The following is a 26,154-nucleotide window of genomic DNA, read 5'->3' on the forward strand; positions in this document are numbered from 1 at the left end:
AGAAAACCTAAGCTCCGAGAAGCAGTTTTGAAACTTGAAAATTGTCTTCTAAAGGAGGCTAAGCTCAAAGAAACTTCACTGAAAACTTTTCCTTCTAACTATGAAGTAGCTGGAAATTGAATTTCCTTTTAAATTGGCTGTTGACATGAATCTTGATTGTTTGAAAACATTAATAATTGTGATGTTACTTCTCCAGTTATTCTATGTCAGGCCTATGCAACATATGACCCAATGAGCTAAACACAGAATACAAGCCTAGCATGGCAGTCTTGTAGGGCTTGATAAACTGTTTACTGCCTTCCAAGACTAGAAACACTGGGGATGTGTGTTAGTCACCTGGATTAATAATACAGTCATCCCTTGCCAACCACAAGGGTTCCATTCTCACAAAACCCTGAGGTTGGCAAAATTGCGGTTGGCAAGGCATAGACGTCAATGGGAATGAAGGGATTAGGGAAACCACCATCACAAAACGTTGAAAAAAAATCACTTTTTAAAAAGTTGAAATTCACTAAAATAATAACTAGAAATCTCTAGGAATTAACCCTCCCTACCTAGCCCTCTACCCTCTCCATCTTGAGAAAGAGCAGTGGCAGGAGGAAGAGGAGAGGAAACAGCAAGTGGGAAGGAACATTGCAGCCTTGGCACACACCGGGTGGAGGAGAAAGTCTGTTGAGTGGGGAGAGAAACTCAAGAAAACAAGAGGGGAAAGAGGGGTCTGTGGGCACCAGGAGTCAAAATCGACTTGATGGCACACCTTATGGTTTGAAAATGTAAACTGGTAAATCCTTAGTGGTGCACTGGTGAGATTGAGTAGGAACTGAAAAGTGGATCTGTTTTTCTTTAAGCGAGGATACAATGGGGAGAACTTTGAATGTTGGACCAAACCAGCATCTCAGGTGATGTCCCACTCAAGGAGCCAATCCTGGATTCCCCCACTCCCCACCCCAGGACTTAAGGGAAAAGTTAGGTCTGCTAGGGCTGGAAATCTCCTAGGGTTGGATTTCTGGTTGGCTGGCAGTGTTTGTGTCGTTGCCAGGGGAGAATCCCGAGTGGAGGATTCATTCATTCCAGATGAGGGCCCCAGCTTGTGGGAGGCCCCACATTCCCGAACTGAGTCAGTTTGACTGCTGGTGTTAAATACAAGGCTCGGACCAGAGGAGCTTTGCTCCCCGGAAGTTTGCTAACAGGAGTTTGCAAACAGATAACAAAGGAATTTAGCAGGAGTTTAGTGGGAGATTGGTGGGGAAAGCTGTGGGGAGACACACAAGGCAAGAATAAGGTGAATACTACTCAACCTTTGTAATTTTCTTGGAAGGCATGACTAAAAACCATTAATTAGCTGACAACGGTACCCAGTACCTAGCTTCAATCCCCATATACTCGAAATAGCCAATAAAACTAGTTATGAAGGTAGAATGCCAGCAGGGGAGGGGCTGCTTCAGAGTGTATTGCATAGAACGTCGCATGTATGACTATCTGCCTGAGGGGCAGAAGTCGTGGATGTGCACTTGGTGGAAAGAGCTCTTGGCTCTCAGGGAACAAGTTCATTCCCTTGAAGCCAAGGTGGCTGACTTGGAGAAGCTCAGGGAGGCAGAGAGGTGTGTGGATGAGACCCTCAGGGATGTGGTAGAGGCATCCCACTCCCATGCTGATGGAGCTTCTGCTGTCATGGAGAATGAGGGTCTCAGGGAAGGAGGACATAGGCCTGAGGAAGAAGGAAACACTCTCTTAGCAGGGACCCCTCCTTGGGTGATGTGCCCATATCCTCTCACACAAAGGATACTCCTCCAGGGGGTGGGGTGGGGGCTCTTAGTGATTCAGTCATTAGGGGCAAAGAGAGATGGGTCTGTGACCCATGTGTAGACCATACAGTGACTTGCTTGCCTGGTGCAAAGGTTGTGGACATCACACTGCATCTAGGTAGGCTGTTGGGCAGTGCTGAGGAGCAGTAAGCTGTCATGGTGAACGCTGGCACCAACGATGTTGGGAAATAGTCGGGAGGTCCTGGAAGCCAAATTTAGGCTGCTAGGTAGCATACTGAAGTCCAGGACCCACAGGGTAGCGTTCTCTGAAGTGCTACCTGTTCCACACGCAGGGACAGCGAGACAGGCGGAGCTGAAGGGTCTCAATGCATGAATGAGAAAGTGGTTCCAGGAGGAAGGATTTAGATTCGTTAGGTACTGGGATACATTTTGGGGAAAGCAAAGCCTGTACAAAATGGATGGGCTCCACTTGAACCAAAATTGAACCAGGCTGTGGGCGCTAAAAATCAAGAAGGTCACAGAGTAGCTTTTAAAATGATGCCTGGGGGTTTGCCAGCAGGAACAGGGTGGTATCTGCTTCAGCCGGCAAAATCCCCTAAGGTGTGAGGGTGAACATGTTTTGGATAGCAATAGCACTAGCAATAGCACTTACATTTATATACCGCTCTATAGCCAGAGCTCTCTAAGCAGTTTACAATGATTTTAGCATATTGCCCCCAACATTCTGGGTACTCATTTTACCGACCTCAGAAAGATGGAAGGCTGAGTCAACCTTGAGCCCCTGGTCAGGATTGAACTTGTAACCTTCTGGTTACAGGGCGGCAGTTTTACCACTGCGCCACCAGGGGCTCCTCTGGATGAACCTGAAGGGGACAGAGTAGAGTCAGGAGTTGAGCAGAAGGAAACACAGGATAGTTTCCAAATAGGTCAAATGATAGTAAGGTGGATAGCACATGCCAGCTCCAGGTGAGGGAGCCAGCGTATAGGTGTCTGTATATCAATGCCAGAAGCCTCTGAGCCAAGATGGGTGAGCTGGAGTACTTGGTTACTAGTGAAAACATAGAAATAGTGGGTGTAACAGACACTTGGTTCAATGGTGAGAACCAGTGGGACATGATTATTCCTGGATATAAATTCTATAGAAGGGACAGGGAGAGGAGGGTTAGGGGAGGAGTGGTACTGTATATCAAAAAAGGGAAAGATTCCAATAACCTAGAAAAACCTAGGTGGACCAGAGTCCTCCACAGAATCATTATGAGTAACATTACGAGGACTGAAAAGAAATGTGTTACTAGGGACGTGCTATTGCCCACCGGATCAAAGCACTGAGAATGCCCCGGAGTTGGAGAAACAAATAAGAGAGGCATCAAAGAGAGACAGGGCAGAAATAATGGGTGACTTCAACTACCCACACATAGACCGGGTAAATTCACATTCAAGTAATGACAGAGAGGCCACATTTCTAGATGTGCTAAATGACTGGTGCCTTAGGACAGTTAGTCACGGAACCAACCATAGATATGGCGACTTTGGATTTAATCCTGTGTGGTGCCCAGGACCTGGTGCAAGATGTCAGAGTTGCAGAACCATTGGGTAGCAGTGACCATATTGTGATTCAATTCCACATATATGTGAGTGGAGAATTGTCAAGGAAGTCCAACACAAATGCATTGGACTTCAGAAGGGGAAACTTCTAAAAAATGAGGGGACTGGTAAGAAGGAAGTTGAAAGGGCAAGTCAGGAGGGTCAGATCACTCCAGAAAGCATGGAACTTACTTAAAACCACAATACTAGAAGCTCAGTTGGAATATATACCAAGAAGGAGGAAAGGTACCACGAAGTTCAGGAGGATGCCAATGTGGCTAACAAATAGAGTCAGGGAAGCTATAAAAGGGAAGAAGACTTCCTTCAGAAAATGGAAGTCCTGCCCAAATGAAAATAACAGGAAGAAACAGAAACTCTGGCAAAAGAAATGCAAGGACACAATAAGGGATGCAAAGAGAGAGTTTGAGAAGCATATAGCTAGAAGTGTCAAGGGAAATAAAAACTTCTTTAAATATATCAGAAGTAGAAAACCTGCCAGGGAGGCAGTTGGCCCCTTAGGTGATGAGGGTGTGAAAGGGATAATTAAGGAGGACAAAGAGATTGCAGAGAAGCTGAATGAGTTCTTTGCATCTGTCTTCATGGTGGAGGACACTTACTACACACCCTCTCCAGAATTGAGTTTTTCAGGTGAATTTGAGGTGACAAGGGAAGATGCTCTAAACCAGGGTTTCTCAACGTGTGGGTCCCCAGATGTAATTGGACTTCAACTCCCATAATTCCCAGCCAAAGGCCACTGGAGCTGGGGATTATGGGAGTTGAAGTCCAATAACATCTGGGGACCCACACGTTGAGAAACCCTGCTCTAAACTGTCTTGAAAAGCTAAAAAATAAACAAATCACCAAGGCCGGAGGGTTCTGAAGGAAGTCAAATGTGAAATTGCCGGTCTCCTAGCAAATATATATAACTTGTCCATACAATCAGGCTCTGTACCAGACTGAAAAGTAGCCCATGTGACTACCATTTTCAAGAAGGGATCCAGGGGGGAACCAGGAAATTACAGGCTTAATAATACAGGCTTTACCCAGCTTAACTTTGGTGCCGGGTAAATTGATGGAAATTATACTTAAGGATGAAATTAAGCATATAGAAGAACAGGCCTTGTTGAAGGAGAACCAGCATGGCTTCTGCAAGGGAAAGTCTTACCTCACTAAACTTTTGGAGTTCTTTGAGAGTGTCAACAGGCATGTGGATAAAGGTGAGCCAGTTGACATCGTATACTCGGACTTCCAAAAAGCTTTTGATAAAGTTCCCCACCAAAGGCTCTTGAGTAAACTTAGCAGTCATGGAATAAGGGGACAGGTTCATGTGTGGATCGGTAACTGGTTGAAGGACAGGAAACAGAGGGTAGGAATAAATGGACAGTTTTCACAATGGAGGTAGGTAGGAAGTAGAGTCCCCCAGGGATCGGTACTGGGACCCGTGCTCTTGTTCATAAACGATCTAGAAGTTGGGGTGACCTGCGAAGTGGCCAAATTTGCAGATGATTCTAAACTATTTAGGGTAGTGAAATACACAATGGATTGTGAGGAACTCACAAAAACTCTCTCCAAACTGGGGGACCGAGCGACAAAATGGCAAATGTGGCTCAATGTAAGCAAGTGTAAAATGATGCACATTGGGGCAAAAAACAAACTTTGTATATACGCTGATGGGATCTGAGCTGTCGGTGACTGACCAGGAGAGAGATCTTGTGGTCGTGGTGGACAGCTCATTGAAAGTGTCATCACAGTGCACAACAGCTGTGAAAAAAGCTAATTCCATGCTAGGAATCATTAGGAAAGGGTTTAAAATAAAAATGCTACTATTATAATGCCCTTATACAAATCTATGGTGTGGCCATATATGGAGTACTGTGTACAGCTTTGGTCACCATATGTTAAGAAGGATATTGTAGAACTGGAAAAGGTGCAGAAGAGGGCAACCAAAATGATTAGGGGCCTAGAGATTCATCATGAGGCTAGGCTACAGCATCTGGGGCTCTTTACCTTGGAAAAGAGGCAACTAAGGGGGAAAATGATCAAAGTGTATAAAATTATGCATGGAGTGGAGAGGGTAGAGAGAGAGATTTTTCTCTCTCTTTCACAACATGAAACTGATGGTTCAGAAATTTAGGACTGACAAACGAAAGTACTTCTTCACACAGCACATAATTAATCTATGGAATTCCTTGCCATGGGATGTGGTGATGGCCACCAGCTTGGATGGCTTTAAAAGGGGCTTAGACAGATTCATGGAGGACAGGTCTATCAATGGCTACTAGTCTGATGGCTTTGGGCCATCTCCAGACTCAGAGGCATGATGCCTCTCAATACCAGTTCCAGGGGAGCAACAGCAGAAGAGAGGGCACCTGTGTGAAACTGGAAGCTGAACTAGATGGGCCTTGTGCCTGATCCAGGAGGGCTGTTCTTATGTTCACCTCTGTTTCTGGGAAATTCTCCGCATGAAGGAGAAATGCCTCTGCCCCAGCTCCAGAGTGTGAGGTGACAAGGAGAGAAGTAATGGAGGAAGGAAGGAAGGAAAGAAGGAAGAAAGGGAAAGAAGGATGAACAGCAAGTGGGGAGGAATGTTGCTTCCTCGTCACATGCGGGGGGGCAGAGAAACCCGGTAGGAGAGAGAAGAAGCTCCAGAGTGTGGGGTGGGGAGGGGAGAAACAGTGGCTGCAAGAGGAAGCAACAGCAAATGAGGAGGAAGATTGCGGTCTCGGCATGCACCAGGGGTGGAGGTGGAAGAAAACTCGACGGGGGGGGCTCTCCCCCCCCCTCACCTCTGCCTCTTTTTCTCTCTCTCTCCCTTGGTCCTATCTTTCTCTTTCTCTCCTCTGCTTCTCTCTGCTTCACGTCAGCTCAAGTCGTGATAGATGAGACAGTCTACAAAAACTCAGTCACATATACTTAGGCAAATTCACAGTTGGGAAGGGATGAATGTATATGGCTTGTGGACAGCATATGGCTTTGTTGGTTCACAAGCTGTGCAGGCCTTTTCATGATGACTGAAAACTTCCTTGTTTTCATGATGACTGAAAACTTCCTTACATTTGTAAAACAATGACTTAAAAGGACTGTTCCTCTCTCATAATATTCCTTGAAACATCCATGTTAAGATCATGTAGCAGAAAAATGTTTTTTTAAAAAAACATACTTCCATTAGAAACCACATCTCTGCACAATGGAAACTACATCATGAAGTGGCTACTGTTCACTTCCTAAACAAATCAAATGGAAGTTAAATCTTCCTAGACAATAAATTATATTGGAATTAGTGAGAATTCAGTTCCAAAGCTCTGAATAAATTCCAATATGCAAGTGCATGATTTATCATTCACTCCAGTGCTGGGAAGCTTTACACATACATAAGGTTATTTGCCATGCAGTAAAACACATGAATAAATTATTATATGTATGAGAAGGTCTATGTGAACATCAAAGCTCCTATGAATTCAAGACTGACTGGATGTGGCTGTCAGGTATAAGACATTTTTCTTTACAGGGCAGATTTATTTTTTAAAACAATAGGTTGAAATAATACTTCATTGAAAATAAATTGCCATGTTCTTTAGCCTTCTAGGGTACTAAAAACTTGCTGATGTACTTTTGGATTCTCTGTCTATCATCTTTGAGAAATTCTGGAGAACAGGTGAACAAAACTAGAGACAGGCTAATGTGCAAATATTCAAAAGGGGAGGGGCAGGAAGATTCAAGAAGCTATGGGACAGTCAATGTGACTTCAGTACAGGGAAAACACTAGAACAAATGATAACACAGTCTTCCTGTAAACATCTTCAAAGCAATGCAGTGCTTTGATCTTGACAGCATGGATCTGTCAAGAAAAAAGTATTTCCAGATTCAACATCTCTCTTTTTTTATTCAGTTAGTAAATTAGTGGATTGGGGTCATGTTGTGGATGTAATTTATCTTGATTTCAACAAATTTGACAAAGTTCGCCATGATATTTTGATTAGCCAACTAGTCAACTACAGGATAGATTATAAATTACTATCAAATGAATTCACAAATAGTTGGAAAACAGTATAGTACTCAAAGAGTGCTCATCAATGTTTCAAACTGGAGGGCTATCATCAAACTGGAGGGCTATCTTGAGTAGGGTGCCTCAGCGCTCTGTTCTGAGCCCAGTGATCTTCAACATGTTTACTTAAATGAAGTAGTAGAGGAAATTTTCATCAAAACTGCATATGACAGAAAGCTTGGAAGGATAGCTGACACCTCGGAATAGGAACAGAATTAAACCTTGGGAAAAAAATGAAATGTAATTAACCAAATGTAATTCAACAAAGTTGAAATGCTCCGAAGTGCTGGCTAGACACCTCAACTATGCTTTTGGCTTTTTAGTGGGGCAATTAGCTTGACTTGGGGAGCAGTTTGGCTTCTGTTTCAATTTGAGCAAGTTTTGGCATCTTGGAAAAGATGAAGAGACAAATAAAGTTCAACAAGTTTTATTGATTGATTGATTGATTGATTGATTGATTGATTGATTGTTAAATCTGTATAGTGTCTTTCAGTAAAAACAATCTCAAGGCAGTTCACACAGAAAAATTAAAACAAGACTATAAAAATACACAATTAAAATATTAAGCTAGAATATAAAAACACAGACTTAAAAGATTGAAAATACAAGCACAATATAACTATAAAAAATACAAAGCAGCAGTAGAGACAATCATATAAAAGCCTGGGCTTGGGTGGGGCGGGGGGAGCTAAGATTTCACATTTTCTAAAAGCTGTGATGGGGTGAGGAAAAAGAGGGGCAAGAGGTTTACCGATCCTTCCTGGTTCAAGTTGGTGTGTTCTTTGCATGTTGGCAAGGAGGCTTCCTCTCAGGGGACCAGGAAGGAAATCGAAGAAGAGGAGCAGAGGGGCTACAACTTGTGTGTATGAAAGTCCATAGGATAGTGATCCAAGCAAATTCGGAGGCCATGAGCTTTGGCTAGAAGTAGATATACCTTGACGCATGCCCTGAGGCAGTTAACAATCATTCTGCTTACCAAGAGGGTGGCAGATTCCATGCAAGACAAAGAAATCTTTTGCACTCACACTTAATCACTCTGAGGTAGCTTGCCCAACAGAGGCACTGGTAAAGTTATGTAAATGTGTTGGACATGCTGAATAGAACTGCTGGGCTGACTATCAAGAACAGGACGCTTTCCTTCAGGTGTCTAGATTTTTGATTGATTGATTGATTGATTGATTGAATCAATCAATCAATCAATTTCCCTGAGTCCTTCCTTGCCAGCTAAATTGTTAATTTAGAACAGGTTGAGAAAGGCACCGATTAGCTGTGTGCCTCTCGAGGAGTGCTCACCATTATCTCTTGTGAAAGGGAGAATTCCTTTCTTGATTAATTCACCTTTTGAAATGGGGCATGCTCACTGCCTACTGCCTTCTCTCTGAAAGAGAGGCGCGTGGGTGTCTCATCCAGTCTTTACTATTGTGACTTTGAGGTATATTGCCCCATGCTTTGCTCATGCTGCGCAATGAGCTGTGAGTCTTGCCAGACATAGGAAAGTGAAATGTTCACCGTAGGGACTACAAACCCAAAGACTCGGGCTGTATAGCTTTCCCATGTAGCATAGATAAAGGGGTGCTCAGCTACCCCAAAATCGGGCTGTCTGGCAAAAAAAGGTAATTGCAGAGTCCGGCAATTAGACAAACAAAAGTAAATACATAGTTATGGTAAAACTGGCTTGAGTGATAGAACTTTTCTAATACATGAAAGGTTGACAAAGAAGATATCAGAAGTTTATTTTCTGCAGCTCCTCGGTCCAAGTCTAGATCTAATGGCTTAACTTTCAGGAGGGTAGATTCTAGCTGAACATTAAAAGAAAGATCTTAATGGTAAGAACAATCTGACAATGGAACCATTAACTGGGGGCGAGACGGACTCTCCCTCCTGGGAATCTTGAAACAGAGGCTCAACAACTATTTAGTCCAATCCCTGCATAAAAGTGGGATTGGATTAGATGGCCTCCAAGTTCTCCTCCAACTGTATAAGTCTATGTGAAATGGCTGAGCCTGTAGGGACAACTTTAATTGCTAACATATTCTAACAGCAACTTCTGAAGCTACCTTTAAAACATTGTCCTATTATAGCAAGATTAAATAATTTGTTCAATGATAGTTTTTTTCAAACTTCCATATAACACTTATGAAAGAACTTTTTAAAATAATGTTTTTGACATGTAAGCTATGCAATTTGTAGGGAATTGCTATTATTGCATGTAGTAAACTAAGAGATTGCCAATAGTTTCCATTGTTCACAGTTACATGTCTCCAGGACTGTGTGGATGGTGCAATCTTGCAGGAGAAATAGAGAGTCACAGGATGCAGAATGCAGCTTTTATTTTGGCACAGATTTCTTTTTAAAAATGATCCCTAATATATAGTCCAATATCTTAATTTTCACAAATTTGGAGGCAGTGGTTCCTTTCCTGTAGTATACAGAATCTTCTATACCATATTCTCCTTCCTCTCTCTCTGTTCTTGATCACCTTGATATTCAGGCATTTACAAATCCACTTGTCAGTTCACTAGTACAAGCGTAGTGAGCAGGACACCCAGCACCGCACAGATCTCCTCACCAGGAGTCTCATTTCCACTGCCATTTTTGAGAAGAAAGAGCAAGATTCTTTTCTGAGCAGCAGAAGAAGAAAAAAGCAGAGAGTCCTCTCTGTTTCTTACCAATCTCTATATCCCAGTGTAAATGACAGATTCTCTTCTGTATACTAGTCAGCAATGGCATTTTGAGCCTACTGCATAGGGCTATAGTGTTTTTCTCCAAAGCCCTCTACCTGTGCACTAGAAAAGAATCTGAGGGAAAAGAGGGAGTTGGTAGTGACCACAAATAATGACTGGCCAGTGAGCTAAGCCTAAATTTGTGGATCCCTGTGAAACATATGTTTTTCTGCATTTGCAATTGACTACACACCTGTGAACCTGAACTTCACCTTGGAATCTCAATTTTTGATAGTTATTATCTTCTTATTGTCCATTAAACATAACTTGCTACACTGTCATTTTAGTAGTTTATTTTAGCCTCTTTTGTGTTTTTCTAATTGGTGTTATATTTTTAAATTATTTAAAATATTATTTATTGTCAGCCCCTGGTGGTGCAGTGGTAAAAACTGCCACCCTGTAACCAGAAGGTTACAAGTTCAATCCTGACCAGGGGCTCAAGGTTGACTCAGCCTTCCATCCTTCCGAGGTCAGTAAAATGAGTACCGAGAATGTTGGGGGCAATATGCTAAATCATTGTAAACCGCTTAGAGAGCTCCGGCTATAGAGCGGTATATAAATGTAAGTGCTATTGCTATTGCTATTGCTATTGCTATATTAATGTGAACTTTGGTAAACTATTATCTTCTCCTGACTCTCTAATCTCTTGTGTAACAGAACCTTATTTAATCCTTTAATCATATATTTATTACTTTATCTCATTCCCCAGCACTATTCGGAAAATGTACATTACAATTTTGTGATTTATTACATAGTAATTATTAGTGGCTTTTAAAAACACTTTCATGCAAGAGTTTTCCAGTTTTCTGAACTGAGGAGGGGATAGACTAGAAGATCTCAAGATCTTCCAGCTCTAACATCCCATGATTCTGCATTCAACTTTCAGTCTATATTATATCTAGGGATGAGTGACACCTCAATAAGAAATATGCAGAGTCCTATCAAATTTCTTTAATCACTCTCATGTTCTGCCTGAGCAGAAACCTACAAATCAGCCTTGAAATATATCTTTAGGTGAGCTTTGTTACTAGTGCTGGACATGAAAAATCCTACTGAGAAACACAGCTAGGATTATGGAAATTTTGTTTCATCAACGTTCTTTGGATATTTTGCCTGAACAAAATTTAGCAACTCTCTGCTCCCTAGTATCCAAGAAAACATTACAGAAGTTACCTAAAGCAGACAACTGGCAATGTAACACCTAAAAAAAGCCATACCCAGTGCATCAGCTGGAGTCTCACTCTCTCTCTCTCTCTCTCTCTCTCACACACACACACACACACACACACACTCGAAAAAATCTGGTGGACCTTTTAGCTAGTTGACCTTGTGTTGCCTAACCCATTTTGTTACTGGAGACACCCAGTGCTTAACTTCTCAAGAAAGAGGGATGTATGCTATAGCTTTAGGCTTCCTGGAAATTGTGGACTTTGACCTGGAAGTCTTTTCCCTTAGTCTCAGAAATTGCTCAGATGTTTCCCCTTCAAATTTATTTCACTTTTAGTTTACACAAAATTACAGCAACTCAAATTTGAAGTTAAAAGCACCGTTTTCCCTCTCTGTCAAAAGATTTTCTCTTCTGTTTCCTAGTCAGCGATGGCATTCTGAGCCTACTGCATAGGGCTATAATGAGCAGTCATGAGTAAGGATAACTCCCAAGTGTAACAAGTATCAGTCAAGGCTGACATTAGCACAAAGTATCCTTTGACAGCTGCCAAGGGCCCAGTACCCTGGGAGAGCTGACTGCCGAGGTCTGCTCTGGCTTCCTGGTGACAACTGGGCCCAGCCAGCTACTGGGAGCCTGCTTGACTGGGCTTTTATTATTATGTTGAACACATTGTGGAAGAGAAACACATGGTATGCTGCTGCTGTTCTCTTACTCGTGAAATAAATCCCTGTCTTCCACCAGGACAGATGGGGACCCTTCCAGAGGTCACCTTGCTGAGGTTCCCCTCAAATCTGAAGCTGGATGCTGTAAATATGGCAGAAGAAGCCTGTAGCCAGCCCTGCTAAAAAATAACTTGCGTTAATACATAACTGCCTGCCAGATCATTTTAAAAATACTTTAAAAAGAGGATGAAGGGGTTGCAAACATTTTTATTTTTAAGCACACTAAAACATTCAAAGGATTCACATCATGACTGTGAAATATATTTTGTCCTGTTTACCTACAGAGAGAGAGTATAGATTCAATATGCATGACCAAATCTGGTTTCACATCTCTGGATGTTTCTGCTAATTTGGCTTCATTGGCAATTTTAACACAAAGCTTTCAAATCAAAATCAGTCCTGGGTGAGCTTTTGCTTATGTTGCAGGAGGCATGTAGCTAAGAGAGAGAGCATGTGAGGTGTATTTATTTATTATGTATGCTCTAGTTCTCAAACGATGTGCTCTTTTGAATCAGGACTTGCAAAATCTAAATGTACCATGAAGAGGTATTGTATAAACTTAGAAACAGAAATGGACCCTTAAGGTCCAAGGGAACACACAGCCATATTTAATGCACCAGCTGTCAGTAATAATTAAAAATTAGGAATGCACATGGACCTGCAAAATGCATCACATAGAAACTGGCTGAAATGTAGCACATTAACTTTTTAGAGTTTTTAAAAAGCTAGTTTTCTTATAGTGTCAGTGTATGGCCATAGATGGCTGTACCAGATCCTAGACCAAAGAGTCAACACTCCCAAGAGTCCTAAAGGTTAGGTCTGGGCTTTAAATGCAGCAGAGTTGAAAGCGGTATAATTATATGAAAAGGGCAGTTTCCCCTCATATGCTATGAAGGGCTCAGTTTATTTATTTATGTATTTATTAAATGAATGAATGAATGAATAAATGAATAAATAAATAAATGTTTTAAACTTTATATTACTTTAACTGTTGTGAGCCACCCTGAGCAGTATTGTACTGGAGGGGAGGAATAGAAATATTTGTAATAAAAATAAAAATAATATATGTGATTTCAATATTGGCTTCTATCTAGCCAAGAAATTGTTGGAGATAGCCTAGTTAATTATTTTATTATATTATTTTACACAGTCAGACAGGTGTTATTGACTGGTTTGTTTTATCCAGACATCGAGTCCTTCCCAAGGACCTGGGATGCCAGAATTTTATTGTCAATGTTGTTGCTGTTATAGATATCGTCGCAGAATATAGGCTGTTCCCAGTAAAGCTAATTTTTGTAATTGGCTGATGGTGATTTCTGTGGCCCCTATGGTGTTGAGGTGCTCCTCAAGGTCTTTTGGAACTGCACCCAGGGCGCCAATTACCACTGGGATTATTTTGGTCTTCTTCTGCCACAGCCTTTCAATTTCAATTTGTAGATCTTTGTATTTGGTGATTTTTTCTTTTTCTTTTTCTTCTATTCTGCTATCCCCTGGTATTGCTATGTCGATTATTTTGATTTGTTTTTCTTTCTTCTCGACTACAGTTCTATCTGGTGTATTGTGTGGCAGATGTTTGTCTGTTTGTAGTCGGAAGTCCCATAATATTTTTGCATCTTCATTTTCTTCAACTTTTTCAATTTTATGGTCCCACCAATTCTTGGCTACAGGTAGCTTGTATTTTTTGCAGATGTTCCAGTGTATCATCCCTGCTACTTTGTCATGCCTTTGTTTGTAGTCAGTCTGTGCAATCTTCTTACAACAGCTGATTAGGTGGTCCACGGTTTCATCTGCTTCTTTACAAAGGCAGCACTTGCTGTTTGTGGTTGATTTTTCGACTTTTGCTCTTATTGCATTTGTTCTTAGTGCCTGTTCTTGTGCAGCCAACATTAAACCCTCAGTTTCTTTCTTCAAGTTGCCATTCTTAAGCCATTGCCAGGTCTTGGTGATGTCTGATTTTCCACTTATATTGTGCAAATATTGACCACACAGTGGCTTATTTTTCTATTTTTCTGCTCGGTTCTTGACTTGTTCTTTCTTGTAGGCCTATTTTGTTTCATTATACCCCACCTCTCCAGTATACTACAGCTCAGGGCAGCTTGCAACAATAAAATAGATACAATATACAATAAAAGTAATAAAATTAACCAAATTAAGTAAACAAGTTAAAAGTCAGGTTAAAAACCACAATCAGTATTAAGTTCAAATTAAAGGTTATTTTAAAAGCTAAAAACTAAGAATTATAAAAACTAAAAACTAAAGAACCTACCAGTCATAACCAAAGATGGAGCATTAAAAATTCCCCATAAAAAGGTGTGTTTTTAGTTGTTTTTAAAAAACATTGAGGGAGGAGCATGGTGAAGCTCTTCAGGGAGAGCGTTCCAAAGCTAAGAGGCCACAACTGAAATGGTCCAGTCTCTAGTCCCCGCCAACTGGATCTCTGTTAGTGGTGGGGCCATGAGTGGTGGGGCCATGCTTTTGGAAGCTCAGGTGGAGGCGGTGGCCAGGGGTGCCTTTGCACGGCTCCGGCTGGTGCACCAGCTGCGTCCCTTTCTTGAGAAGGCAGATCTGGCCACAGTTACCCACGCCTTAGTCACGTCGCGGCTGGATTACTGTAACGCGCTCTACGTGGGGCTGCCCTTGAAGAATATCCGGAAACTGCAGCTAGTGCAAAATGCGGCAGCGAGGGTTTTATCCGGAGCTGCCCGCTGGGAACATATCACCCCCATTTTGAAAGAGCTGCACTGGCTGCCAGTTTGTTTCCGGGTCCAATTCAAGGTGCTGGTTTTGACCTTTAAAGCCCTAAACGGTTTGGGCCCGGGGTATTTGAGGGACCGCCTGCTCCCAAGGGTTGCTGCCCGCTTGACTAGGACATCTGAGGGGGCCCTGCTCTGGGTGCCGACAATGAGGGAGGCCCAGCTGTCGTACACTCGGGACAGGGCCTTCTCTGTTGCTGCTCCTAGACTCTGGAATGCTCTCCCGGTGGCCATTCGTTCCTTGGAATCCATCACAGCTTTTAGAAAGCTTTTAAAGACTTGGCTTTTTACCCAGGCTTTTACATAATCGTTTTTTACTACTGTTCTTGTGTGTTTTTATCTGCTCTCTTGTTTTTATGTATGTTTTTAGCTTGATGTTTTTACTGCTTTTATTGTATGTTTTGGTTTTTGTGAACTGCCTTGGGGTTTTCTTTTAACGAAAGGCGATATAGAAATGTAAAAATAAATAAATAAAAATGAGCAGGGCCTGAGACAATGAATGGAGGGCCTTGGCAGATTCATATAGGCGAATGCAGTCTGGCAGGTACCCCAGCCCTGAGCTGTGTAGAGGTTTAAAGGTCAAGACCAGAACCTTGAATCTAGCCTGGAAGTGGACCAGTAACCAATGGAACTGCTGCAGGATGGGTGTGATACTCATGAAATGATTTGCACCCATGAGCATCCTTGCAGCAGCATTCTAGACCAGCTGAAGCTTCCAAACAGTCTTCAAGGGCAGCCCCACATAGAGCACATTGCAGTAGTCCAATCTGGATGTTACCAACACCTGAGTGACTGAGGTCAGGTCTGACTTCTCTAAGTAAGGTGGCAGCTGACATACCAGCCAAAGTTGGTAAAAGGTGCACCTGTACACTGCCACCACCTACGCAGTAATGGTTAATACAAAGTAATGGTTATTACCTTTAAAGCCCTAAACGGCTTAGGTCTGGGTTACCTTAGAAAGCGCCTTCTTCTGTATGATCCCCATTGCACATTGAGTTCATTCAGAGAGGCCATCTCCAGTTACCACCGGCACACCTGTGGTAACTTGGAACTGGGCCTTCTCTGTAGCTGCTCCTGGCCTATGGAATGCACTCCCGGCAGATATCAATAGTCTGGGCTCATTGTTGGCCTTCAAGAGAACCCTAAAGACTTACTTGTTTGGCCTGGCCTTCCAAGGTTTTGAAATTGCTTTTAAGTATTTTTAATTGTTTTTAAATGGCTCTGAACTGTTTTATATTTGTTTTTATATTGTTTTAACCTGTTTGTTTTAAATGCTGTTTGTTGTAGTATTTTACCTGTTGTGCACCCACCAGAGCCTTTGGATGGGGTGGTACAGAAAAAGCAACCAAATAAATAAATAAATATTTGCCAGTATTCATAATTGACATGCAACAGGATTTCGTATTTAACAGATAATGTACAAATGGTAGTTAGGAACTGATAGTTTTTAATAGAAGACATGCAATGGTGTTTCACATCTGACAGTATTTAATGATTGGCATATCACAGCAGCTGACATATACTGTGGTAACTATAGGACAATATTCCTGTGAAATGTTATGCTCCTCTATGCACAAAAAGACCCCTGTGCACAAAAATCTAGCAGCTCACAGAGATGGTTAGGCTAGAATTCTTTTCTTTAGGCCAGTCCAATCCAACAACACGCAACTAGCCTGTTGAACAGAGGCGTATCTAGGAAAAATAGAGCCTAGGGCAAACACTACAATTGCACCCCTGTCCAAACACCCATCTTTCAGATAACTTTACCATAATATCAGCTCAAAAATACAAGTTCAGACACTTTCAGGGGAAACAGGTTGTAAGCAACACACACATGCATACACACACCCATACAACCAGTCGCCTTCCCAAGGAAACGCAGCACATCCATGTGCTGGGCATGCCTCCATAGAGCTAAGCGGTGAAAACTCTCTTTAGCAAATGATCTGCTACCTCAGCCCACCTCACTACAGGTTGCTGCCTCCAAGAAATTCAAGGATGGTTTTTTTCTGTCCAGACACATTTGCCTTAAAGGGAGATGGTTGCAATGGGAAATCCTAGGGGCCTCAAACAATCTGAAATTATCCAACAGCTTACAATAGGCTTGGATCCAGCAGCCTGATCAGGAAGAAGGTGGAAGCTGCAACTAGCCACAGAACAGGAAAACAGTGTGATAGCTATTCAGTTTGTTTGTTTTTTTAAAGCACCACACAAGTTAAAGGCAGGCACTTTCCAAGTTTGAAATCCCACAAACCTTATAATCAGATTGGTTGACAATATGCAGATAAAGACAGAGCTCTGTATAGAGAATTAAACAGCATGCTGTTTTATTCCTTGCCTCTCTCCCCACCCTTCAGTTTTGACAGCTTACAAGCTATTAAACCAACATTGACTTTTTAAGGGATGTTTTGTCCACTTACTTTTGTGCCATTTATATCCGTTTTTTAAATGCTCAGGTCCCTTGCCAACAACTTTGCATTCTTCTGACTCCCTAGATCAGGGAAAAATCTAGACTTGGGTCTTGCAGAAGCCATTTGAGCATGTGTGGTGGCCATTTTTTTTTTCAGCAGCCTTAAAAAAAAATTTTTTTAATGGCCACCGCACGTGCTGAAATGGTCCCTGTGAGGTCCTATGCCTTGTCAGGCCTCGCAAAGGCCTTCTGAGCATGTGCGGTGACCTCCAAAATGGCCACCGCACTGATCTTTGTAGGCCCAAACAGGCCTGGAAATTAGCCCGAGACAGTCTGCGGCAGTGACCTAAGAGGCCGGTGGGGGGAGGGGGAACCTTTGCAGACACCCCCCCCCCCCGCAGCCCTTAGGAAGCCCCCCGAAGGGGCTACAGGTATTTTTTTTTAATTAAAAAAATATCTGCGAATTGGGGAGGGGTTGGGGAGCAGCATGGCACTGGCGCCCCCCCCCCAGGTGCGTAGGGCACATGCCCTGGCTGCCTCCCCTAGTTACGCCTATGCTGTTGAAACATACAGGGAGAAGTGCATGATGCATGTGTAACCCTATCTAGCATGCCATTTCACCGCCACATACTGTAGACATGACAAACTTGTGTCTAAACCAACTATCACTATACAAGCTACATAAGTATTTAAACAGTGTGGTGAGGGATAGTTCACATTCCATCCCCCTCATGATTATGTGGCAGTAGGTCAAGCACCAGGTGCGTAAGATGGCTGCAATGTGCACACATGCGCTTCATTGAACATATGGGAGGCTAGCCAAGTGGTACTGTCTGAATTAGTCCTCTCACTGGCCCTAGCTTTCTATATGCAGGTGTGTGCTTCCCTCTGCCTTCCTTTCACCCAACTGAACAACGTGCAGTCATCTGAGTTCCCAGTCTTGGGCAGTTTGGACACTAGTTGACCACCTCAGTGAAAATTAAGCTTTAATCCGGCTTCATTTCAGATTGGCCTTGGTATTCACAATCTTAAAGTCCCAGAAAGCAACCCATGCTATGCAGCTAATAATATGATTACCATTTCTGTGTCATATATGTCCTTCATTCTGGCTGATCACCAAGGTTGTTGAACCGATACTTCAATCATGTGTTTCCGAAATGGTTCTTCAGAATGATGAGCTTGTTTTAAAAAAAACATCGTTGGCAGAAACAAAAATGAATCAAGGCAGTGGGATGTAGATCCTTCATTATTGTCATATTGTTTCAATTATACATTTGTCTTGTTGGCGGTCTTCTAAAATTAAATTATAATTATACTTCTCATCAAAAACTGCTAGTTCATTGCAGCTTCTCATTTTAGCTTTCTAGTTATTCTGAGAGCCAAACTAAATGTGACAATGAGCTAAGTGACTTTTTTCAGATAGCATTTGAGGGCAATCTGGATTAGGAACAACCTGTTGCAGGAAAAGTGGGAATTAACTCTTTCCCCCTTAGACCATTCTTCTAATTAATAAGTGCTCCAAAGCTGCTATTTGCCCCATATTAAAATACAAATGCACTTTTCTGTACCTACTGTATAAATTGCAGCTGGAAAACTGGGGTTTTCACTGGGAAAAGTGGCACAGGAAGAAAGTATTAAACCAATTCATAGATAGGACAGCTGCTAGGATTGCTGTTCCCAATCAGTTTCAATATAAATTCTTATCAAGGGAATATTCAATTCCTTTATAAACCAAGTCAAACTGCATTACAATAACCTCCAACAAACTGTTTAGAGCTGTTATAGATTCTCCTCTTCATTTATCAGAAAGTGTTAAACCTTTCATCTCATGTCACAGTCTCAATCTGGAATTAACAATTTATGTTTGAAAAACAAGTTAAAGAGACGTGTTCATGTACCTCCATCACCAAGACTACTTTGACCCTAAAAATGGAACTGCACTCCTTTGTCACCTACAGCTAATTGGGGATGTGCAAACCGGTTCAAATTAGAACCAATTCGGTTTGATGGTTCGAACTTGGGCCAAACCGGGCATTGTGTTTGCAATGCTGGTCCAAGTTTGAACCAATCAAGTCTTGGTTTGGTTCAAACTGGTTCAAACCTCTTCAAGCCGGTTTGAAGCTTCTAGGCTCCATTTTAGGTATTGTCCTCCATTTTGTGAGACTTTTTTTGCTTGTTTGCATTGGCCGAGCTATTGATTCTGTGATTGGCTTTTACTTTTTGTTGGGTTTGAATTTTCTTCTGGCTAATCATAAATTTTTATTGATATAATATTAATTAATAATATGTTTATTAATACTTTTTGAGCTTGTGGATATGGGATGGGACCCTTACTGCGAATGTTTTGCTCTGTGCCCAAACCAATTATAATATTCAATGTATATGTTATTATTTTTTTTGTTCATTTTGGCTCTCCCCTCTTTATATTGTTTAACTGCTGGATGCTAAGTTGGTTTAGAGGTTTGAAATTTTACTGATGGTAAGACTGAGGTCCATGTCAACATTTCTTACTCTATAATTATATATGTATGTGTATACACACACACACACACACACACACACACACATACATCTCTTGCATATAGAGGAGGTTCTTATGATGGATATGTTCTTGTTTGTAATCATGTACGACTCTCAGAAATGTAATGCATCTAATAAATGGATTATAAAATATATTTAAAAAGATTCTGTGATTGGCCAGATGAGTCTGGCTCTCTGGTAGGCTGTGCACCGTGCCAGTGTTTCAGAGCTGACACCCTATTGGCCGTGTGTGTGTGTGTGTGTGTGTGTGTGTGTGTGTGTGTGTGTGTGTGCAAAGGTGGGGGCTCCCAAAGGAGGGAGTTTCAAATCCTGTATAAAGCCAAGCCTCTGGCCCAGCAAATCACTCTGGTTGCAGTTGCTGCTTGGCTTTGTTCTAGCCAGTCTGCAGTGCTGTGCTTTATTTGCGCCCATCCACAGTTCCATTGCCTTGCTGCCTTCTCTCTTTCTACCCTGCCCCCTGCTTTAAACCTTAATATTTTCCCACTGTGTGTGTGCTTTATCCCGTGTGTGTTTGTCTCTCTCCCATCTGCTCACCTAAGGCCTTAGGGCCTTAGGCCTCTGGTCTTCTCTCTCTCTCTCTCTCTCTCTCCTTTTAAACCTTCTTTTCTATTCCCACTGTTTTTCCCTCTGCTTTTATTCTCTCTCTCTCTCTCTCCACTAGGCCAGGGGCTGGGGGCCCACCCCAGGCCTTTGGGCCTTAGGCGTCTGGCCTGTCCCATTCCATCAATCCCCCCACCTGTTCCCCCCCAATCTCTCTTTCCTTTTAAACCATCTTTTCCATTCTCACTGTTTTTCCCCTCTGCTTTTATTTTATTTTTTCTGGGTTATTGCCGGGGGGGGGTGGGGTGTGGTCCTGTGTTTTCTCTGGAGCAGGTGGTTCTTTTTAATCTTTTTCTGCTTTGCTTATGCACATGCCTGCTCCAGCACCCCCTTTTCCCTTCCCTCCCCCTGTCCCATTCCCACAGCACAACCAGCCTTTTATTTATTTATTTTTGCAGTGTTTATTTTAAGTTGTTTGTTTGGGCAGGTGAGTTGCTGAAAAGCTTCTCATTCTGCCCTCCCACTTGCCTGGCTGTGCCAGCCTGTGTCCCCCTTTGCTGTGTGCCAGCCTCTGCTGCCACTGATGTGTGATTATTATTATTTTTTGGTCCTGTGACCAGTGTGTGGGGCAGAAGATTCCGGAAGAGGAGGGGTGAGTTTTTCCTTTTTGTTGTCCCCTTTTCTCGCTAGTGTTTTTTAAATAGGGCCTCCTTTTGTATTTGAGTGTGGGGAGCGATATTTTATGTGTTTTTTCCTTTGCAGGTTGTCTCTCTTTTTAGTAGGTTGTTTCTGATTTTTAGAGGTCTCCCCATTGTGTAGTAGTGTATAATTGATTGCTTTCTTTGTTTTCATTGTATTGTTTTATTTATTTATTTATTATTTATTTATTCGATTTCTATACTGCCCTTCCAAAAATGGCTCAGGGCAGTTTCCACAGAGAAATAATAAATAAATAAGATGGATCCCTGTCCCCAAAGGGCTCACAAACTAAAAAGAAACATAAGATAGACACCAGCAACAGTCACTGGAGGTACTGTGCTGGGGGTGGATAGGGCCAGTTACTCTCCCCCTGCTAAATAAAAGAGAATCCCCAATAGGCTTTCATTAAATAAGCTTGGTCTCCCCCCCCCAAGTTATTTTTTTAAGAAAAAGGTTTCCGCCAACTCCACCTGTTTTTTTTAAAGGTTCCCACCACCCCATCAGGTTGTTTTTTTTAAAACAGGTTTCTCCTGCCACCCCATTAAGTTTTTTTTTAGTGTTCCCCCCCCCAATTGGCTGTTTTTAAAATAAGGTTCCCCTTCCCTCAATTGGCTTTTTAAAAAGCTTTTTGTCCCTCAGATCTTTCTTTTTAAAATCTCCCACCCAGCTCCAATCTTTTTTTTTTTTTTACTTTTTCCTAAGTTTTTTATTAATCCAGACTATGAGTCACCATGTCTAAGCACCATGTTACAAGCAGGGCTCGCAGCAGGATGGCAGGCAGAGGTGGGAGAGGTCCCCAAGCTGGTGCTCGGGGCCATGGTGGGAGCCAGAGGAGACACCATCCCAAACTGTCACAGTCAGCCCCTGTTGGTGGTCCAGGTAAGGTGGTGGCATGAAGGCTCTCCTACCTGGAGGGAGAGCCTGCTGCCACCGAACCAGTTCCTGAACCTGTGGTGGTGGGTTCATCACTGAGTGGTGAACCACCGGTGTTGCCAGAGGCTGGTGGTGTTGGGGACTCTTCTGCCAGGGCAGGAGTGTAGAATGCAGAGGGCAGGGAGGACGTGATGACTGGCAGGGCAGCCAGATTTTCCCTCCCATTTGTTCCCCCCCAACTTCTTTTGCCAATCAGTGCCCCCCCCCAGGATGTCCAGGTCGTGCCGGAGTCCAGTGCTGGGTCCTGCTAGTCTGGCTCCGAGGAGTAAGGGTCTGCTGCTGAGGTGGAGAGGTCTGCCCCTCCAGGGGTGCCTACCACCCACCAAACCCCAAGGCAATCGGAGACTCCTGCGATTATTGGTGAATTTTTGAAGGTTCCCCCCCCATTTTTTAAATTTCTCCCGTCAGGAATAATGGGGCTTTGAGGCAACCCTATCCCCCCACTTTGGGGGATGCCAGAGCACCACAAAGTGGGTCTGGGGGCACGGCACGGCCAGCCTCAACTCCCCCCAGGCACTCCCAAGTTGATAGGATTTATTGTTCTTTAATCAGGAATTTTTAAAGAATTAATTTTTGGATCCATTGGAAAGCATTCAGTGATGCTTTCATTCAGGAAAAAAAACCTACTACTACTGATCTAATTGTTTTATTGCTGTGAACCAAACACAGAGTTCAGAGCAATAAAAAGCAATTAAGATCAGTAGGTGAAAGTACAGTGTATTCTTTGAACGGCTCGCTCAGTGACTTGGAGAGAATCACCAAGGAAGTCTAACACAGACACTTGAAATTTCAGAAGGGGAAACTTCTCCAAAATGAGGAGTATGTTGAAAAGAAAGCTGAAAGGGGAAATCAGGAGAGTCACTTTGCTCCAGAGTGCAAGGAGTTTACTCATAACCACAATACCAGAAGCCTAGTTAGATTGTATACCCAAAAGGAGGAAAGGTACCACTAAGTCCAGGAGGGTGCCAGCATGGCTAACAGATAACGTCAAGGAAGCCATAAAGGGAAGAAGACTTCCTTCCGAAATTGGAAGGCCTGCCCAAATGAGGAGAACAGAAAGGAACACAAACTTTGGCAAAAGAAATTCAAGGACGCAATAAGGGAGGCAAAAAGAGAGTTTGAGGAACATTTAGCAAAAAGCATCCAGGGGATAACAAAAACTTCTTTAAATACATCAGAGGCAGGAAACCTGTCAGGGAGGTGGTTGGACCGTTAGATAATGCGGGAGTGAAAGGGATTATTAAGGATGATATGGAGCTTGCATAGAAGCCAAATGAGTTCTTTGCGTACGTGTTCAGGGCAGAGGATACTGAGCATATACCCTGTTTCCCCAAAAGTAAGACCTACCCCAAAAGTAAGACCTAGCAGTAATTTCTGATGTACCGCTAATTGCCCTAGTGCATTTTTGGGGGCTAAAATTAATATAAGACGCTGTCTTATTTTCAGGGAAACACGGTACCTGTTCCTGAACCAGGCTTTTCGGGGATGGACGCTAAAGAACTGAGTCAGATAGAAGTGACAAGAGATGATGTTCTAAACTGTCTGGAAAGAATGAAAACTAGCAAATCGCCAGGGCCAGATGACATCCATCCAAGAGTCCTCAAAACATTCAAATGTGAAATTGCCAACCTCCTTGCAAAAATATATAACTTATCCCTGCAACCAGGCTCCGTACCGGAGGACTGGAAAGTAGCAAATGTAACACCGATTTTCAAAAAGGGATCCGGGGCAATCTGGGAAATTACAGGCTGGTTACCTTAACATCCTTTCCAGGCAGATTGATGGAAAGCATCCTCAAGGATAAAATTGTAAAGCACAGGCCCTGCTGGGAGAGAACCAACATGGCTTCTGCAAAGGGAAATCTTACCTCACTAACCATTTGGAGTTCTTTGAGCATGTCAGCAGGCATGTGGATAAAGGTGATCCAATTGACATAGTATACTTTGTCAAAAAGCTTTTGACAAATTTCTCCACCAAAGGCTCTTGAGTACACTTAGCAGTCATGGGATAAGAAGACAGATTAATGTGTGGATCGGTAACTGGTTGAAGGACAAAACCAGCCCCTGCCAGACTAAGAAATCATTGTAATTTGCCCCTTCCTGTCACAAGCAGCATGCTGTTCTTTTATTATTGACTCTAACTCTCAGATATCCCAGTCATGGATGGAAAATTCAGGGTCAATTTACAACAGACACATTTTCTACATGGAAGTTTCTTCTGTGCAGGTGTTGTGCAGAAACCCATGTGTAGTGACCGCCAGGGGCATAGCAAGGTTGGAATGGGCCAAGATGAGATTTTAAAATGGGCCCCAGGCCCTCAAAGTCCAGGGCCTCCACACACCCCAGGCCCCCAAGGATTTAAGTCTGATATTTCAAAATAAGTATGCTGCCTGGAAATACATTTCACTGAATACACACACGCACACTTCACAGTATATAGTGATATACATTGAGTACTATATATTTGTGCTACTTTTAATGCCTAGAACACACTAGAAACACTAATTATTAAAATGGCCCCCTCGCTGCAGATTAGCAAAGGAGACTTTCAACTATGCAGGGTGAGCCTATGTTTGTTTTCTCAGAATTCTGAACAAATTCAGTAAAGTTTGATTCCAGGAGGTTTTTCATACGAGGCTTTTAAAGCCCTTTAAAACACATCTCCTCTGGAATGGAGGTGCTGCATTCACACGTTGGCCAGATTTACCCTGAAGTCCCTGCGAGTTATTGGAGAGCAGTTCACACACAAGAAAAATAAAATAATAAAATAAAATAAAATAAAATAAAATAAAATAAAAGCACAACACATGCTTCACAGTTCTCACTCAGACCTTCTGGGTTGCAAAACAACCTGAACATAAGTGAATTTATGAATGAATGAATGAATGAAAATAAATAAATAAAATATACTTGTTCCAGAAGTTTTTGTAATTTCCTGCCATGAAATAAGCCACTTATAGGCCTTTTTAGATAGTTTTTGTTTTTAAAGCTAGCACATTTTTAGTCTGTTTTAAATTAAATACTCAGAGACTTCTCAGTCTCGCCCCACCCCCCATATCAAAGCCATATGGCAAGCAGATCCCTATATACGGGGGTAACCACAAAAAGGAATTCACAGCCTACCTGGCAAAAGCTGTGCTGGATGGTCTGCTCTGCTGCAGGGAGGGTCTGCTGCAGGGATCTCTGCCAGCCTCCTTCCTGGCTTGCTGGGGCCTGCCGAGTTCAGGCTTCAGGGAGGCCTACTCTGAGGCCTCTCTGGAAGCCCCGCCCACCCACCGATCAGCTGAGAGGTGGGGAGAGAAGAGCTCTGCAGTTTGCACGCTGCTCCAGTCCTAGGCCTCCTCGCTGATCATAGGCCGGAGCTGGAGGCAAGTGGCTGAGGGGCCCTGGGGCTGGGCAGGTAGGCAATGGGGTATGGGTGGCAGGAACTGGCATGGTGCCCCCACCTCAGTGGCACCTAGGACACGTGCCCTACCTGCCCCCCCCCCAGTTCCGCCTATGATGTTGTAGAGAAAGTGGACAGAGAGAAATTATTCTCCCTCTCACATAACACTAGAACCAGGAGTCATCCCATGAAATTGATTGCCAGGAAATATAGGACCAGCAAACAGAAGTATTATTTTCATACAATGTTGGTGACAGCCAACAACATGGAAGGCTTTAAGAAGGGTTTGGATAATGTCATGGAGGAGAGGTCTATCAACAGCTACTAGTAGGAGGGCTGTGGGCCACCTCCAGCCTCAAAGGCAGGATGCCTCTGAGTACCAGTTGCATGGGAGTAATAGCAGGAGAGAGGGCATACCCTCAACTCCTGCCTGTGGCTTCCAGCAGCATCTGGTGGGCCACCGTGCGAAACAGGATGCTGGACTAGATGGGCCTTGGGCCTGATCCAGCAGGGCTGTTCTTATGTTATGTGTTATGTTCTTCATTATTTTCCTCACTCTGAGGTGCTGCTGGGGAGAGCGGCAAACCTCTCCTCTAGATGTGCCCCTTCACTATTGTTTTAGAAAGCTATGGTGGACATGATGTGGCTGAACTGAGAGGGGCTGTTGTGTGGTTTTCACGGATGTTCCCTGTGCAGGATCAGCTGTCAATTCCTCCCAACTTTTTTACCGCTGCCACCAAGTAGATATTTTGTGTCTAATGGGCTGAGTCCACTAGAATAGCCCTTACACCTTTTTCAAAAAATGTCAACCCCCTAAAAAAAACATTCAGTAGTGTGGAATGGCTTATAGGTGTGGGTTGGAGACAAATATACAAGCTTCTAATTA

The sequence above is a fragment of the Hemicordylus capensis genome, chromosome 5 (assembly GCF_027244095.1).
Source record: "Hemicordylus capensis ecotype Gifberg chromosome 5, rHemCap1.1.pri, whole genome shotgun sequence".
Classification (NCBI taxonomy): domain Eukaryota; kingdom Metazoa; phylum Chordata; class Lepidosauria; order Squamata; family Cordylidae; genus Hemicordylus; species Hemicordylus capensis.